Here is a 20,259-nt window from a genome sequence, read left to right on the forward strand (position 1 = left end):
ACTTCATTTCAAATCCTTCATAATTTATTCAGTTATATTTAGGTAAGCATGTTTTGAAACTGCTATTCAGGTAAGTAATAAAAATTTTTATTTGAAAAAATCAACAGAATTTTTAATTTCCTGAAAGGATTCACATAATTACATGAAAATTCACAAATAGGTTTCTCTTGATGGCATTTAAACTTTTCAGCAAGTAAGCTCTGCTGTCAAAAGACCATCTTCCATTACAATACTTGCCTATCAGCCACTGATGCTCTCAGTTTATTCTGATTTTCTCAGTGAAAAATAACTCTTAGTATCAATTAGAGCATATTGTTAAGGATTAAATGATAGGAAAAATAATATCTTATTGGATAAAGAAGGTAGAAGAAAGACCTGAAGGTCTAAAAATCAAACTTTTTCCACTTTAACAAAAGAAGAGTGACTAGATCTGTTTCTAAGTGCCTGCTGGAGAACAGAGATTTGATTATAGGACTCCTTCAGTGTAAAATCCAGATTAATATCATCTGGAAACAAGGAACCACCTTTAACAGTGAATAACAGTAAACAACATATCAAAGTTTCCATTGAATTCTTTATTATTAGAAACCTTAATATTAATATTGTATGTTTTGCTGAGATGAACTTTCATTCCATTTGGAATTACTGCTGTAGTCCAATCCATTTTAGAAATGTTGAATCTAATCTAGAGATTCAGTAATCTGTCATTTCAGTGGTTAAATCAGCCACCTAATAGGAGTGTCATTTTATATTCAGAGCAGTGTCTAAAGCATCCTCTCCGAGCTATTTCTACGTCTTATTGATTCTTTCTGCCTAATGGCAGACAAGAAACAGCTCCTTAGCTACCCACAAAGCTGAAAGTCTCATCCAGATTTTCACTCTGCAACACGCTTTTGTCTAGACTTGAGAAACACAACGCTCCCCCACTTTTATCCATCCTGAACGCGTATCAAAGGACCATTTTTGTGTGATCACTTCAGTCTGTCAGCTTGACCATAACTCTCTGTATACACAAAGCTCCTTGCACACCATCTGGCTGCTTATTATATACTGTAGCCAACTTAAGCTGCCTGTCTTAAATTTTCAAAGGCTTTTCTGACCTATACTTATTATATATTAATTCACTGTCAAAATATTTACTCTAGATTCCAGCTTGAAAGGGATGCCAGCTTCCATTTTCTAATTTTACTTACCTGTTTTCTTCATTAGGAAAAGCTGCCTGTAAGTATTCACTTTGCCTTGTTCTCCTCTTTTAATCACCTTCTTTATACTACACTCTTCGGTGGCTTCCTTCTTCTCAGTAGAAAGAGGCTGGAGCACAGGGGATACTTTTTCTATGCATATCACATGCTTGAGCTTGAAAATCATCTAAATAGATATACATGCAGTACAACATCCTGAGTGTACAACATATGCTTCTTACTTAAGGGGCTTTAAGTATTCTTCGTCAGAATAACAGAGAGACCAAAGTATCAAAGTATTTCAGTTTTCTTCTTTGCCAGCAGTGTTACTGAGTGGTGGTTTTATCAGGCCGATTCAGAAATCCCACAGCCTTGGAGCTGCGTTTCTCCTGTCCCTCCTGGTAAGAGATGTCCTTTCACCAGTGTGCTATGGCAAGACTGTGGGTATGCTCCAGGGTTAGGGGCAGGGGCAGGGGCAGGAGCTGGGGCAGAGTACACTCAGACCAACCCACCTATGCACAAGGCTCTGCTCAAGGAGACAGTATGGATGCTGTGGGAGCTCATCCCTCAAGGCTCCTGCTTTAAAACTAGCTAGATCAAAGGATTAATTATAGAATCATAGTCATAGAATGGTTTAGGTTGGAAGGTACCTTAAAGATCATCTAGTTCCAATTCCTCTGCTTGAGTAGGGATGCCACACACCAGGCCTTCTCCAACCTGGTCCTGAATGCTTCCAAGTATGGGTCATCCACTACTTCTCTGGGCAACCTGATCCACTGTCTCATCACCCCTATAGTGAATAATTCGTTCCTAATATCTAGTCTAAATCTAGTCTCTTTTAGTTTAAAACTCTTACCCCTTGTCTTTTCACTGCACTCTCTGATGAGGTGTCCCTCCCAATCTTTCCTGGAAGACCCCTTCAAGTACTGGAAGGCTGCAATAAAGTCTTCCTTGAGCCTTTTCTTTTCTAGGCTAAACAACCCCAGTTTTCTTAGCCTGTCTTAATAGTAAAGGTGCTCCAGCCCTCTGATTGTCTTCATGGCCCTCCTCTGGACCCACTCTAACAGGTCCATGTCTTATGCCGAGAGCCTCAGAGCTGAACAGTACTCCACATGGGGGCTCATGAGAATGGAGTAGACGAGAGATTCACCTCTCCCAAAGTGCAAGATACAGTTCTTTTGATGCAGCCCAGTACACAATTGGCTTTTTTGTCTGCTAGTGCACACTGGGACTCATATCCAGTTTTTCATGTACCAATACCCCCAGGTCCTTCCCCACAGGGCAGTCCTTAATCCACTCAAAGCACAGCCTATATGTTTGGGATTGTCCTGAACCAGCTGCAGGACCTTGCTCTTGAGCTTGTTGAACTTTGTGAGATTCACATAGGCCCACCCCTCAAGCTTGTCAAGGTCCCTCTGGATGGCATCCCTTCCCTCCAGCATGTTGACTGCACCACTCAGCTTGGTGTCATCCACAAACTTGCTGAGAGTGCACACCCATAGAATCATAAAATCGTAGAATCATCACGTTTGGAAAAGACCTTTAAGATCATCAGGTCCAACCACCACCCTACCCCCCAACGTCACCCACTAAACCGTGTCCCTAAGCACCACGTCCAACCTTTCCTTGAACACCTCCAGGGACGGTGACTCCACCACTTCCCTGGGCAACTTGTTCCAATGCCTGACTGCTCTTTCTGAGAAGAAATGTCTCCTGATTTCCAACCTGAACCTCCCCTGGCACAGCTTGAGGCCATTCCCTCTAGCCCTATCACTACTTATCTGTGAGAAGAGGCTGACCCCCAGCTCCCCACAGCTTCCTTTCAGGTAGCTGTAGAGAGCAATAAGGTCTCCCCTGAGCCTCGTCTTCTCCAGACTAAACAACCCCAGTTCCCTCAGTCACTTCTCATAGGACCTGTGTTCCAGGCCCTTCACCAGCTTTGTAACCCTTCTCTGGACATGCTCCAGGGTCTCAATGTCCTTCTTGGGGCCCCAAACCAAACACATCTCTTAAGGTGCAGCCTCACCAGAGCAGAGGTGGTTCAATCCATATTTATCTACACAAATAATCATTCTGGGAAAACCAAACCAAATGAAACCAACAAACAAAAAGAGCCCAATGTTCTTGTATATGGCTTAGAGAAACTGCCATCTCAAAACTTCTGATAGAAATGGGCATAAAGCATCATATTCTGTCTGGGATGAAATCTGAAAAAGTGACTAGTTGTTCATTAATACACTTTTAAGGAAGACTTTTTTTTTTTTTTTGACAGATTTATATATCTCTAGTAAGTTCTCTACATCTTTTACAGATTTAGAGTTTTTAACAATTTCAATTTTATCTTCCTACTAAATAGACTGGCATGAGGAAGTCTTTGAAATCTAGTGATAATTCAGCAGTGTTTACAGCAGATGGCTTTCTCTTTGAAGATTTGACATATTATTAGTAGGTTAGTATTAAGTTCTGACAAAACTTCAGTAAAGATATTTTGGTTCTAAATCTAAATTATAGTCCTTTGATAGCAAATCTGATCTGATCTTCTTGGATCAATTGCTTCAAATTGGATTATTGTACCGAGCAAGTGATTGTAATGCAGCATATCAGAATTGATTTGCTCTACAAGAGTTTATCTCACTTTAATTAGATAAAGAGGAATATGCCATCACTTCAGACTTTTACTGGTTTTGATATATAATGGTTTTTGATCTATAATGATGTTTTATGCAAAACTGCATCTGGTGGTTTACTGAAATGAATTACTATTACCTACTACATTATGATACATGGCACATAGATTCTGATTCTGTGTGATTCAAAAAAATGTATGTAATACAAAAATCCTATTTACACTTTATTGGCTAGATACAAATTATTCCTGCACACCTGCTGTGTGCATAATTTTGTGAGCTCTGAAGATCACAATAATGAAAGATGTCATAAATAGTCTTTAAACAACTTTGTTCATGAAATAGTTTGTTTAGAATAAACATTCTGCCTGTTTTTTCCTTTCTTGAATATTTTTGCTAGAGGATGGACAGTAAACAAAAGAAGAAAAATCTAAAGACATCTAAAAGGTTAGATTTTTGAATGAAACTTTCCCCACAAAAGTGAAGTGAGCAGCATTCTTAACTGGTGCTTACATGACAGACTGCAGAGACTGCCTTTGGCAACATTTCTCACTTCAGGGTTTCACAAAGATGAAATGCTCTTGAATTTTTAACTGTTTTCTTCACTCTTTTTTTAATCCTCAAGGGAGGCCTGGTAATTAAAGGGACTCTCAATTTTTTGGTGAGTTTCTATCACCTACCACTTTGCTACTTTTTAGATGTTTACGAGACACTGCCTGCTTAAGGATCCCTCAACATCTAAATGAAGTCATGAAAGGAGCAACAGGAAATTTGTTCCCAGAGAAATCTGCAGGAAATTTTCTATAGGAATTCAGGACTGGAGATATAACATCTCTTTTGACTGCAGATTGGAAATTCATTGAGATTATTAGTCTCATACCTCTAAAACCAGGCTATTATACCCGTAATACCAGTTGATCCAGTTTTTTTTTTTTTTTTGTGACCCAGAAATTCTTTTCCTCTTTTTTTTTTTTTTTTCCTGTCCAGGTTGTTTGAAATCAATTTTTATGTGATTGTGGGATATATATATAACATATATTATATATATAATATATGTTATATATATATATATTTTCTGATTAATCTTTGGTTTTAGGAGTACGCAAAATCCAAAATATTCACTTTTTTTTTTTTTTTGACAGGTAAGCATGAAATATTGGAGTATGTTATAAATTCATAGCAATGTATTTAACGTTTCAAGCTAGTCTTCAGCAAACAAAAAGTTTGTTGTAAACACAACTTTTGTAAGGTTAAATGATTTAAAAACTTTTAAAATGTGATTAAAATAATATTTCTAAGATTGCAGCATGAAGTAATACCACACCATCATGGCCAGCAGAGGTGTGTTGTACTCATAAGAAATCTGACTTTTCACCAGCTGAAGTGGCACACTTATTTCTTTAAAAATAGAACACAGATCCTAACTAATGGTGTTTTCTTTTGAGGAATTTCCAGTGGTCTTGTGCCTGGAAGTGACATTCCTGAAACCCTGTCTAGCATTGTCCAGTTAGTCTGATTGCCCAGTTCCTTACCTGTGTCCAGTTACCTACCACTGTCCAATTCTTTACCTGTGAAGATTCTGCTGCTGTTTTTGGTTATTTTGGAACCATGATCATTTTCGCTGATTTTCTGAAAGAAAATAGCTGTGGGTCTTTTGATTTGCATAAAGTTGAAAACTGTTCCATATCTGCCTCTTGCCAGTTGATTAATGTAGTAGCATTTGGCATTAAGATGAATGCTTCAATTTGAACACACAGTTGCTTTTGAATAAGTGCTTTACAAACTAAACCTAAAGCAAAATCCAATGAAAACCTTGAAAAGTGACCATTTTTTTGTTTTCATACATTTTTCATAAGAATTTTTAGCAGGTATCCAAAGATATGGTTATGTTGCAGGTACTATGCATCTGAGAAGGGCAGTTGGATAAATGATTCATAAACGCATGCTCACCTGCTTGAGAATGATGACACTGATGTACACAGCAGACCATTGCAGTATCCTAGTATGCATTTTATTAAAATATCTCTGAAATACCAACAGTAGTGTATTTATCCAAGAAAAAGGCTGTTTATAAAGTTTTTGTAACATTTAATCTGTAGTATTTAAACTTGTACAGTGTTAGTGTGATGGTGATGCAATGCACATACAGCATATTAAAAATGACTGGGGAGGAATGAATGCAAAGGACATATATAAAAGTGTTAAAAACAAACAAAAAACATAAGAGCTTATAAAGGTTTGACATAGATTGATTAGCTCATGTGTTATAAATGGCCATTTACTATAGGTTGCTTTCTTACAGGTGTAAATGCTCTTTATTTACTGTAAGACAGCATAACGCATTTTTTTTTTTTTTTTTCACTCAGGAGTTACTGAATTGACACAGTAAAGCCCATAGTTCTCTTATTATGCTTTCTGGTATACCAGCAGGAAAATATGTACTTTCAGTCTAGATTACTTTCAATTTAAATGAAAGACAAAATTAAGCAGACGGAGAACAATTATAAAAACTCCCACTGAAATGAAATTGTCGACCTCATATATTTGTCATCTTGAAATCTCTGACAATTTAGATGCTTGTATTTTCCACTTATTTAAAGTTGTGACAGAGAAGAGGATAAGAGCCCTTTTTAGGCAAGATAGTTACATTGTTCTTTGGGGTCTTCCCTCTGCCCTGAGAACTGCCTTCCTATCCTCTGGCACAAACTTTGCATTTGTCCATTTGCAGAAAAGGTGGAGAGTTAATGTCATACAGTGGCCATTCTGCATGCTTGGGTGGTAACATAAAACTTAACTTTGTCTCTGAGGATAGTATTCAGAATGTGTACTCACAGACTTCAGGGACATTTCCAGAGCATCAACCAGGCTTGGTTGTTGTAAATTACAGGCTTGTAAATTACCATGAGTAATTTATGGCTAGCAGGTCTGCCAAGACAAGAGCCTCTGGAGGCATCCCCAGTATTCAGGTAGTGATGAATTGTGAGTTCAGATGGGATTTTGTTTATAGAATTGTGTTTATAGAATTGTGTTCACGAGCTGACTTTATAGGAAAAGTACAAGTTGCAGAAAACATTCTCTGTTCTTGCCTTCTGTTTTTACTCTTTCCATTGAAAGTTCAAATGCTGTTGCTATTTGGAAACATTATTTTTGGTTTAGTTCCGTTTGTCTCAACAACTTCTATAAGGTAATGAGCCACAGTTTAGGAAGCAGTAATTACAAATGAATAGTAGGGTTTATTTTTGATTATACATAGACACGCATATCTCCTGCAGTAGCTACTCCCATTGTGTTTAATGTTTGCAGGTAGTAAAGAATGCTGATATTTTCCTCCAGGTACATTCTGAGTTATAAAATATTTTTTCTGTCTATTATAATATTATACCTTATAGCTATTTCTCACTGTATTCTTATAATACTTTTCCAGAGAGTTATTTAAAATCTTTCTCTTTCTTTTTAGATTACTTTTTTCCCATTATCAGCCTTACAGACAAAATTAGTTTGTACTCTTGCTTTAATTGTACTCTTAATTTTTGGCTGCAAATATAGGCCTCTGCTAGTACAAATCTGTTCATATAACCTTTTTGGTGTTGCTTGATCTAACCTTTAATCACATTCACACATATGCCCAGTTAATACTTGCCATTATGTTTGTGGTCTTTGTCACATAGACCTGTGAGGGAATCTTGGGTCTGCAGATTTAGATTGGCTCTTAAATAACACAGGTATTACAGAAATATCCTATCACTTTAGTAGTTAGCTAAGCCACTTATATGTACTATCTCTTTCATTGCAGACTTTCCATTTCCCAGCTGCTGCGCTAGTTACTGTGTAGTTGTCTTCAAAACAAGGTAATTTAATAAATTTAACAGTGACCCTTAAAAAGCTGATTTTCCTGTGCTGAATGAAAAAGCTGGCTTTCCTGGGCTGCCCACTGCAGTTGAGAACTGGCTCCTCAGCTACACACTGAGGCAGAACAACATGGGGATGGCTTCTCTGCGTCTGCCATGTAAATCCAAGACCTAGTGTAAACCATGTCATGTGGGGCAGGATCTGTCAGTTTCTGAGCTACCTGGGCTTCCTGGAAAAGCACATGGATTAAAATTGTACAAAACTGATATGGAATATTATTTTCCACATCAGTGTTTATATATGTAAGCACTGTATATATATATATATATATATAAAAAACTATATATATATATACATATTAAAAACAAAAACAGGTGTTTGGGACTATTAATTTCTCATAATATTTTTTTTAGAAAAGGGGTCTCTTCGAATGAATGAAAAATTTTCTGCTAGTAACACTATACTTCTGATAAAATTTCAAGAAAACGATCAATGGGGAAAAGTAGAGTAAAAAATAGCTTTACATTTCTTTCGTGTATGCTATTCACAGACTGCAGAGATGCCTCACGTGCACATCCGCTCCCTGAGGACTAAGCTGGTAGGAGGGAGCAGTGTAAGTCAGTTTTTTTTTTTCCAGCCATGCCTCCCAACTTCTGCGGTACTGGGGAGATGGGCTGGAAGTAACTTCTCAGACCTTTGCAATGCTTGAGTTGGCTGTCTTTCATACTAGCACTCACAAAATTTCTCCTGATTTGCTACATAGAGGGAGGGAAAACAGACTATAGGTATGTGGCTTCCTTCAATGATTTACAAATGCAATTAACTTAGCAGCAATAAATGTCTGTCAATATAACACTCAGGCAGAAAGCAGGGTCATTCTGCCTCCAGGTTGCTTAAATATCTTGTTTAGGCTATGCTTTCTTGGCTGTATAAATTATAAAAAATTAAAAAAAGAAGGCGTCTGTTAAATCATTTTAAAATCTGTTCATTCTTTGCAGCTCTTCCAAAAATATTCTTACAATGAGGAAGGAAATGATTAAGGAAAGCTGGATACAACAGTATTTTTAGTGTAGAAATATTTTAAGCTCTTCATTTTTTTCATTTCTACAAATTAGTACTTCTGAAAATGTTTCCAGCTAAATAATGGTAATAATAAAGCTGCTTTAACTGAGATGCCTTCGTCCTGAAGAATGATACTTTCACATCATTTAAAGACAATGGCTACCAATACAGGAACCATATTTTTGGATAAGGGATACAGGGATTGTTTTCTCTGTTGTCATGATTAAAATTACATTTTTATAGAAGTACTATAAGTAATGCCATTTTCTTCCATTCTTTGTTGTCATACTATTGATAATTCACTAGAAGGACTTTCTATACCTTGGTTTTTATCTATTTATTCATTTATATATTTATTTTGATAGAATATACATTAGTCTGCATTATAATCACTTCCTTATATTATGTTTTCAGCTTGAGTCTAGCCTGAAAATTGCTGTATTGCTGTATTAAATTAAGAATTTCCTTTTACTTGTTTCCATTCTTGGAATACCATAAATATCCTAGTTCTATTTTATCCATCTTGATCCTTGAGCAATAAAAACCAGCTTAGTTAGACATTCCTAGCCTTATCCAAATAATTTCTTAACAGACTGTCCCACTTTATTACTTACTGTTTTGACTGAGTGCTATAACTCTTTCCTCACACGACTTAGGCCACATTTTTCAAGCTTGTGAGCTTTACATTAGGCATATGGGTCTATGTGCAGTTGTTTAAATATTGAGCCTGGGCCCAAATGTATAAACACAGGCAGCTACATTTTAATGTTAAATTCAGAAATGACACTATAGGGCACTTGTCCTTGTAGGTCATTCAGAAGTCAGTAGTAATTAATTGGGCTGTGATAGTATTTTTGTAGGCATTATATTTTTCTTAGTGGTGGAAGTGGATTGGAGTTTCAAAATTTCACCTGCAAATTTGTTTTTGTGTGCTTTAATCTGTGTTTAATGAATTTAATTAACTGCATAATGGTAGGAAATTATCTGCATGTCTGGAAAACATGCCTTGGTCTTCTAAATCATCTTGCAGTGGAGTTTTTGATATTTGAATATTATGATTATCTGCAACATGTGCTCTCTGTTTTTGAAGAGCAAGCCACCAAAAAAGGAGTATGAGAATTAAAGAAACAGAAGACGTTCCTTATGAGAAATAGTCAAATTTCTTGCAAGTGGATACGAGTAAGCAACTTTTAAGAGAGATCTTAATTGAGTGTCTGTCACTTCTCACTATTTTATTCAGTGCAGAGTAGCTTTTTTTTTTTTTTTTAAATCCTCAAAAGAGTTAACATATTCATTTTCCGAAAGATAAAAACAACAACATTATTTGTACATTTTATGGCACCGCAGCCTTTCCATCTGTCCTGGGTGTCACCGTCTGCGTTCGTGCATCATCTCATAATGAGGTATGTTTTAGAAGTTAAAATTCCGCTTTCCTCTTCATTATGCAAGTGGCATGCAATGCAATTTACTACGTAACAGATGTCATAGCTAAGTACCCAGGCTCATGTCATGATTCATTCATTTGAAGACAATCTGTTACAGCAGAGTAGAGCTTTTCAAAAACCGGGCAAAATTTTGTGCTTGTCTGAGCACTCCAGATTTTATGCTGTACTGTCATAAATTGAATTAGGCTAAATGACCAGGTATAAGAAGTCTTGTGCTGGGGCCTAAAGTCCAGACTGGGAAGTAAGTGTCTTTGGCTTTTTACCTTAGTTAAATTCAAAAATAAAAATAAATAAAAATAAATAAAAATAAAAATAATCCTATTTCTAAATTACCATGCTTTTCTTCTTTAAAGATTTATCTTGATTTCACTTTTTCACACTCTTGTGGAAATAAATTACAGAGCTCAGATTTCACCAGTGCAGTTATTGGAAGAACTTTTGGGATCTTAAGTAATGAGTGTTTGATGTCTAGAAAAATTTAGTGGAACATTTCTATACTGCCCTTCTAAAACTAGAAGAATTCATGGCAGGCAGTATTTTACATGAGGTTGTCATTGAACACGGTCTATCTTTAGCGGAAAAGGCAGACAGTAATAAGTTATACAACAATGAAGAATTATCTGAATCTGAGGAGATACAGTTGCAAATGAGGTAACTCAAATCATTATTAGGGTTAAAAATAAGACGGTCATATGAATAGTGCAAAATTTTGAAGGTTTTCAATATATTCTGTATGTTTAATCATTAGGCACTGAGTGCTTCTGAAGGGTGCTCAGAATTCATACTGATTGGAGCTTTGATAATATATGCAACAACAATAAAACTGGAAACTCTACAAATAATATCACATTTTTTTAGTTTATATTAGTAAGACAAAAAAAAATTTCTGTGCAGAAGATTAACGGAAAAAAAAAAGGTTTGTTTCATTTTAAATGGAATCACACTCCAGATGCTGATGTCTTGGCTGAGTGTCTGGAAACTAGTTGTTTAATTGAAGTGGATGACAGTTTCTTTGAGAAAAAGTGAAAACCCAAGTCAGATTTTATTTTATTTTTTATTTTATTTTATTATTATTATTATTTTATTTTATTTTTATTTTATTTTATTTTATTTTAATTTTATTTTATTTTATTATTTTATTTTATTACTTTATTTTACTTTTTTATTTTATTTTATTTTACTTTATATTTTTATGCTGATGATTGAGAAGTCCCATCTAGTAGCTGAAATGAAATCTACAGAGTGTTTGTCCATTTAATATTTCCCCTGGCTCTGGCAAGGGAAAATGCAAAGCCACAGCAGGAGAGTTTCTCACTGGGAGTCCTTTGGAATACTCTCCTGTGAATATAGAAATTGATTTCCCATCTGCATTTGAGGAAGCCTGATGGGAGATGTTTTTCTTATGATTGTGCTGTTAACTGCCCTTTGTAAGCATCTCTAATGATAGGTTGTAGTGCACACCAATACATAGTTTCAGCAAGAATAGGTTCAAATTCTAAAAAAAATTATCTTGTATAACAGATAGAGTTCTGGTTGTGCAGACTTTATCAATATGAATAAAGATTTTCAATAGTCTTTTCCAGAAAACAGCTGGAGTGCTATTCATGGTAAAGCCATCGCACTGTGCATATGGTATTATCTAGAAACACCTTTTATATCAGTATTACCGATCTACTGAACCTTCAAATTCCTTTGTGAAAGATTGTTATCCTGTTTCATTAGAATACTTTTGATGCTGTGTTTGAGACAGATTAGGATAAAATCTTAAGGGGCTTTTTCTTTTTTTTTCAGCATTTGTATTATATTGCTTCAAAATAGATTCCCAATGAGCTCATTCCATCTTTTTCGCACTTTATCTGTACTTAGGGTAAAAGATGTCCAGGGAATGTGAAAATAATTAAAGTCTACTGATAACAAATTGGGGAAAAAATCATCCTTTCTCACCATACCTGATAAAACTGTAGTGGAGACTTTAAGCACAGTTGATAAAGAATGGATTTTTGTTTTGTGGGAAACATTGACATGCCTGTGTTGCCCTCCTCTCTGTATCAGACTGAAATACGAACATGGAGAACCTCCCGGTGACATGGGACAATCAGCTCTGGAAGAAGCCTGTGGGTGACTGGTGTCTGTGGCAGATGCTGGGACAGCAGCAGGATGGCCAGCTGGGCACATGGCCAGCAGGCAGGGAGCTGGGTAGCTGTGTGCCTGGGGAGCAAGCATCTCTGCTGTGCTGGTAGGCTTGCCTGGTGCTGCTGGAGGGGTAGTGGCAACACGGTTTGCTTCTGCTGACTCAGCATTTTCCAACAGCAAAAACATACCACCAGAAACCATTCCCTCCCATAGTTTTTGACTACCTCTGACTTCTAAACAAGTGAAATGCACAGGACATTTTTGTTGCTGTCTCAATCTGGTGCTGGAAGCAGAAAGAATTAACCATTTCTCCTGTTATATTACAATTACAGCAGGTTAATCATGTCAATGGTATCCTGGGGTGCATCCAGAAGAGTGTTGCCAGCAGGTCAAGGGAGGTGATCCTTCTCCTCTGCTCAGCCCTGGTGAGGCCACACCTGAAGTATTGTGTCCTGTTCTGGGCTCCCCAGTACAAGAGGGACACAGAGCTACTGGTGCAAGTCCAGAGGAGGGCTGCAAAGACGATTAGGGGACTGGAGCATCTCTTATGAGGAAGGGTTGAGAGAACTGGGCCTGTTTAGCTTGCAAAAGTGAAGACTGAGAGGGGATCTTATCAATGTGTATAAATATTTGAAGGGAGAGTGTCAAGAGGATTGGGCCAGACTCTTTTCAGTGGTGCCCCGTGACAGGGCAAGAGGCAATAGGTGCAAACTGAAACAAATGAAGTTCCAGCTGAATATGAGAAAACTCTTCTGTACTGAGAGGGTGACAGGTCACTGGGACAGGTTGAACAGAAAGGCTGTGGAGTCTCCTCTTATGGAGATATTCAAACCACCCCCCCCGCCCCCGCCCCATGTCATCCTGTGCAATGTGCTCTAGGTGATCCTGCTTGCTAGGGTGGTTGTACAAGATGATCTCCAGAGGCCCCTTCCAACCTCAACCATTCTGTGATTCTGTGATTAGGGGAAGACCCCTCTGAATTCATACCGGTGGCTCTGGGACATGTGGATTCTGAAAATGGCCAGTTTCTTACAGTCAAAGTAGTTCTTGGCTCAGGCTGGAGGCTGAGACACTGACACTATGGCAATCTCTACTTTTCCATATGGTTCCCTTTTCAATTCAGTTAAAACAAGTCAAAGTCTGCTCTGTTTGTATCCAACAGTGACAAAACTGTAATGCTACATCTCCACTGTTTAGCTACAGAACAGTCATAAATTTCTTTGTGTTTAGATTTTTTTTTTTTTTTTGGTTAATTTCTATGCAGAACTTACTGCACAAAACAGTAAGTTATTCTCCTCTCCATCTTAAAATTTCCAACTAAGGCAACTCTTGAAACAGACTAATGTCCTTAGCTCTGCATTCTAGGGTATTTTGAAAGAAGGGTTTTCCTCCATGCTAATTGACCTTTTCTTTTCAAGCCCTGGAATGTTTCAGGGTAAATATAGTCTACAAACTACAGTTGCCTAAGCTTGATCAGTGTATGCATCCCTGATGTTAACAACCTTTATTATCATACAGGTAGTTCTTTAAAGCAGTGCATATCACGAATACCAAAAGAATAATACTTCAGTTTTAAATAGCTATAATGAAAGAGTTAATAGAAATGATTTTTTTCTTGGGGGGGTGGAGGGGAGGGGGTGAGGTGGGAAGAGAGTGAATATTTATCTCCTGTGGGCTGTACTCCAATTTATTGCACGCGTATCAGGGAAGGAATATGACTTTGCATGGAGACATATGCCCCAGAAGGAGGCCACTCTCAAAAGATGCTGGATGGCCAAAATAACGAATAAGGTTTCATTTTGCTCAGCAAACAGCATGAACAAAGTTTGGAAGATTTTAATTACTGAGATTTGGTCGCATGGTCTTGTGAATGAACCTGGACTGTATTTTAAATATCATAGTTTAAAAGAGTTGTTCATAGGTTAGGGTTAGTTTCTTCATGAGGGTGAATTTCACTTTTTCTGGAAAAGAAAATATACTTATTTTGCTTGAAAGGAGACGTGTTAGAAGATAATCTAGCCTAGAAACAAGGGAAAAAATTATCAGAATAATCTAAAAGGGATTTTATTGTTACATTATTTTAGGCTTCATTTCTTTTGTTACTGGAAAACTATTTTTTTTATGGTCTAAACTCTTAGTGGCAAATCAAGACCTTTGACTCTACCTCCAGGGTTTTTACAAGTAATGGTCACAGTTGTGTGGAAGAAAAACAATGAAGAAGAATTTTATGCTGAGATTATTATTTTTTTAATCCATTTAAAGCACTGTTGCTGTTGCAAAGCTGTACTGGGCACTGTTGTTACTAGACAATAGAGTATAGGTAGAATGCAATTTCTCACTTCAGACACCTATTGTGTGCCTTTGGCAGTAGAAATTAAATATCAGAAACTCAGAACTAGAATATTTTAAAAATATTTTGTTGGCTTTAACATGCTATTTGCTTTCAGCCACCCATTGCTTCAGGCTATCTCTGTCATACTGTTGGGGTATCTTCTACTTTTAACCCAGGGAAATTGCAAAAGCAGCATATGAGTGTACATCTAGCTGTATGATAAAGTACAGCAGCGATTTTTGATGGGACATCATCTGAATGCACATGCAGTGTTGCTTGCTAAAAGGAGAATGTGTGAAGATAATTGATTCTTATCTATACATACTGGTTATTTGTTTTTCATTGTTGAACTTTATACTTGAACATGTAGGGAGCACCTCTGATTTTGGAATGTGTGTTATGTTTTATTTTTCCGGTGATTGTTGCTGTGTCTCTAATTCTTGAACTATTTCTTAATTTATTACTTTACTCAGATACAGAGGCTCTGCAGTATGGTGATTTGCAAAGTCAAGGGTAATGTCAGTAAGAGATGTACATCGTAGCAGCACAGAGCTATCTGCTATGGACAATTCTGCAATGTGGAGAAAAGGTCTTTGAAACCATGATGACTGTAGTTGTCTATTACAACAAACCTTAGTGTTATACTACATACCTCCAAGAAACATACATGCCAGCCCACCTAGCAAGGGCAGTTTTAAAAGCGAATTGTCACCGTTTGCCCCTTGAAAACCGTGAGGTGTTGTCATGGCAGGGGTGTGAGGGCACCAAGGTGTGGACAAGAAGGTGGGTTAGAGAATTACAAAGTCACACATTTTATGGCTAGATAATCCTTGCTCTGCCTGGATTTATCAGCCACACCAGAGAGTCACTCACCCATAAACCCTATTCCTCATTTCCTCCTCCTGTTTCTACAGGAGCCAGGGAACTATAATCTGTGCTAGATATGGAAATGCAGACTTTCCCTGACTCCTCTCTGAGGGCAGGCAGCATATTGCAAATTAGTCCTTACACCTTGATGAAATAAAAGCTCACAGGTTTTTATGTGTGATAGACAAGCATGTAAAATTTAACGAAGTAGAGTAATTCCTAATCAAGAAATTAGCACTGTCCCATATTAAAAATAATGTTAATGTCATGCCTAAAAATTTGAAACTTATCAACATGAAATTTCTCAGTGAAAAGGAGCATATTTTTATGTTGACTTTTTAAAAAGAATGCTGCAATTTAGGCCATTCTTTTCAGATTGGATAGCTCAAAAATCCTTATTTTCCTTGGAAAATTAATATGTACAGTGTAAGCCTGCTAATGTGGTTCATTAGTGAGTTTACAGCATGACTGAATGGAATATTATGGGAATATACTACTTACCATGTTGATTCAAAGTTGGAATCATTCTATTTTCGTTAGAGGACAGTACAACATACCGTGTGCCAGGGAATTACTTACCCTATATTGTGAAAAAATATGAAAATGTTTATCCATAGAGGAAACCTCTCTCTCTCTCTCTCTCTCTCTTTCTCTCATTATACCTATATATCAGCAGTAAGTGGGCTAGCAATAACCTGGATTATATGGGAATTATGATGTCTGAACGTGTTTTTGTTTTCATTTTAAAAAGAAATTCATACTAGTGTAGATAAAAATGTTATGTCTGGTACTAGACATTTTCAATAAAGTATAAAGGCAATTATTCTATAAAATCTGCATCAAATAAATACATTTGGAGTGTTGTTTCTGGTAAAAAATACAGATGTGTTCCTCTGTAAAATGCTTCACTTTATATTTGTGAAGAAAAAAAAAGGAAATGCGTCTCTGCAAGCTCCTCCTGCTTCCCTGGAGAGCCGACTTCAAATAAATCAGAGAAACACTATATTGTTAGTATAATAGTATGGTGTCTTTGCAAAAAAAAAAAAAAAAAAAAAGAGGGGCTGCAACTACCCTTTATGATAATATCATGTTGGTTGTCAACACGTATGTACGTGTATTTTTATATAGAACAGCAACAAATAGAAAATACATATATACATGTATTCAAAAACATTTCATATATAAGTAAAATAAAAAAATTAATTACAATGTGACACGTAATACATGTATATGTGGTTCATGAAATCATAAATTTCTATCCTATGGTGTCTGCACTGTCAAAGATAATGGTGTGACAATACTGGATAAAATCTCTGTATCTGAAATCCACTTCTCCCTTTTAAAATGAAACAAAACTAACTCAAAAAAAAAACCCAAACAAATAAACTCTGAGAATAACAGGAATTTATTTTCCTTAAAATTGTAATTCTATCACACTGCCCACACTGTCCCTATTGATTTAAGGAAGAAGATTTAAGCCTCTTCTCTGTGTATAACAGGTTCCATAAACAGCTAAACTAGATGTAAACTGAAGGTTTTATCTATGAGATTTTGCTGTTCAAATCCAGTGTCACTGGCCATTATAATCATGATGTATAAAAATAATTGTGAATCTTTATCTGTGTCTTTCACGTCACTGATACCTCTGTATACCTCTGTGTTTCTGTGAGCATATATGTGTATTATAGAATCATAGAATATCCCAAGCTGGAAGGAACCCACAAGGATCATGAAGTCCAAGTCCTGTGCATACATAGAAATAGTTGGCTGCATATATCACATATTTATTTAAGTGCTCTATAAAAATAAGGAAATGTTCATGTTCAAAAAATGAAAAATGGTATCTGTTTATTAGAATAGAAACACAGTGAACTACTTAAACATTTGAGACATGTATGAGGAAAGGTCTATGAAATTAAAAAAATATATCTTTTAGAAAATGACAAGTTTCACTTCATCTTAAAAAAAATGAGAACAAAATGTGTATGTTTACCCAGGTTTGTCTAGCTTTAGATGTATTTTTTTTATTGAGAAGCTCCACAGGTAATGAGCTGGACAGAATGAGTACATGAGACATTCAGATCTATGTACTCATTTGCCATAAATGCTTTGTAAAAGGATCATGCTTTCTTAGCCTCATAGTAGCAGAAAAGAGAATCTCTTTCTCTCTTTTTATTTCCCACATCCTATAAACCTGCTTTCTAGCACAGCTGTTGACAATATGTCTGTTTTGGTGCCTTTGAGCAGCATTCTGTTGTTTGCTGACAAATTTATTCTTTCAAGGGATACAGACAGAAACTTAGAGTATAATGACATAGAGAAAATAACAATGAATCCCCCAAAACATAAAGCCCTCAACTGTTTTTCTTATTTTTAGTTCCACTATGTCTTCACCTTAAAGGAAAAAAAAAAAAAAAAAAAAAGCCTAAGCATATTTTGGTACTATATATTCAGTTCTGAAAACACTGAATTCACCTCTAATCGGTGTCTGACATTCCCATGGTTGTATAAATTACAATATCTGCTTGGTCTAGTGTGTGGTTTTTTTTTTTGTTTTTTGTTTTTTTTTTTTTTCACATTCAATTGACTAAATACACATTAAATGGAGAATCAGCTTGAATTATGGTTTGGAGACACTGGAAATCCAGAAAAAAAAAAAAGAAGAAGAAAAAAAGGTGGAAACACTCATTAACTGCCAAAAAACCCTCATTTTTGATCTTCATATAGAAAAATGGAACATATCTTCACTATCATTGCCTATTCATTGCCTTTTTCTTTCTCTGCTTCCTTTGGAATTCACTCCACTCACTTATTTTTTTCTGCTGTTTAAAAGCAGGCAGGGAAAATTGTAACTAAAAGCATGAACAAAAAGATGTGGAAAGAAAATGGATGACAAAATGGGGAAAATGAAAACAGATTTTGTTACATATTTTCACATTAAGTAGAGAATCCACAAGGAAAACTTTAGAAATATATATATACATATTTGCTGAAAACAGAATTTCATTAAAATCTCGCAATTAGCCATACATTGGTAGAGTGCAACAGACAGGTCTGTGAGGCTTTGCTGTGATAAGGCAATCTTAGCTGACTACCATCTGTCTTTCTTGTGTACTTTTTTGAACTGCTAATCCATCTGATTGAATATCAGAGTACTCCATGCAGAGCAGGGTTTGTTAACGTGGGCCCCCCTCTGTTGCACAGTTAGGAAGATATTTATTATTGTTAAGTCCCACATAGGCAATTGGATGCAGTTGTTAACAAAATCTTGTTTGCAAAATGATGGATTAGAAAAACGCGAAAGTATCTTTCTGTGCCTGACATTTAAGGATCTAATATTAACATTTGCTATTGGTTCAGTTGCAAAGGTTCCTTCACACTTGTTCCTCACTCCTCTCTCCCACATGCACCATTTTTCCCCTTAAACTCATTTCCCTGAGGCGTTGTAATCTCAGCTGCAGGGCCTGGCCGCGCCCTGCGGTGAGGCCGCTGGAGTTGTCTGGAACTGGCTGTGTCCGGCACGGGGCAGCCCCTGCCTCACCGCACGCAGCAGCCTCGCAGGTCCCTACCAGTGCCGGGGCACCCACGCCCAAGGCATTAATACCCAGGTGCTGGGTCCTGCACCTGGGATGGGGCAACCCTGGCTATATGTACAAATTGGGTGATGAGATGCTGGAGAGCAGCCCCGCAGAGAAGGATCTGGGGGTTGTGGTTGACAGCAAGTTGAATGTGAGCCAGCAGTGTGCCCTGGCAGCCAGGAGGGCCAACCGTATCCTGGGGTGCATCAAGCACGGCATTGCTAGTCGGTCAAGGGAAGGGATTGTCCTGCTCTACTCTGCGCTGGTGCGGCCTCACCTCGAGTACTGTGTGAAGTTCTGGGCACCACAGTACAAAAAGGACGTTAAACTGTTGGAGAGTGTCCAGAGGAGGGTGACGAAGATGGTGAAGGGCCTAGAAGGGAAGACATATGAGGAGCGGCTGAGGTCACTGGGTCTGTTCAGCCTGGAGAAGAGGAGGCTGAGGGGGGACCTCATCACGGTCTACAACTTCCTCGCGAGGGGGAGTGGAGAAGCAGGTGACCTATTCTCCGTAATCACCAGTGACAGGACCCGCGGGAACGGTGTTAAGCTGAGGCAGGGGAAGTTTAGGCTGGACATCAGGAAGAGGTTCTTCACCGAGAGGGTGGTCGCACACTGGAACAGGCTCCCCAGTGAAGTAGTCACTGCACCAAGCCTGCCTGAATTTTAGAAGTGTTTGGACTGCGCGCTTAGTCACATGGTCTAAACTTTTGGGTAGACCTATGTGGTGTCAGGAGTTGGACTTGTGGGTCCCTTCCAACTTGGGATATTCTATGATTCTATGATTCTACGATAATACATGTCAGGTTTGCATTAGAAGGTACTGTCCCCGGAGCAAAAGTGTCCCTCTTTGCCATTTACCATGAAGGCATGACAATAACAATAACAATAACAATAACAATAATAATAGAAAACTACTAAATATATTTACTTATTGATAAAGAAAATAATTTCCTGGAGAGTGTACATGAGATTTTCTTCAAAGTGTACATAGATGTCTCTACATAAATATACCTTTTCAACAGAAGACAGTTTTGACAAGATTCTCAGGATCATGAAACACATCTGATAAAAATCTAATCTGCTAAACTCAATGCACTTTGCTGCTCCAACAGCATGAGTGTAAAGGTTTGGCATTCTGCCCTAATTTTGGGAGAGAAAATGGACTTTTTGATAAAAAGTATT

Source organism: Anser brachyrhynchus (assembly GCF_964034855.1).
Source record: "Anser brachyrhynchus genome assembly, chromosome: Z".
Taxonomy (NCBI): domain Eukaryota; kingdom Metazoa; phylum Chordata; class Aves; order Anseriformes; family Anatidae; genus Anser; species Anser brachyrhynchus.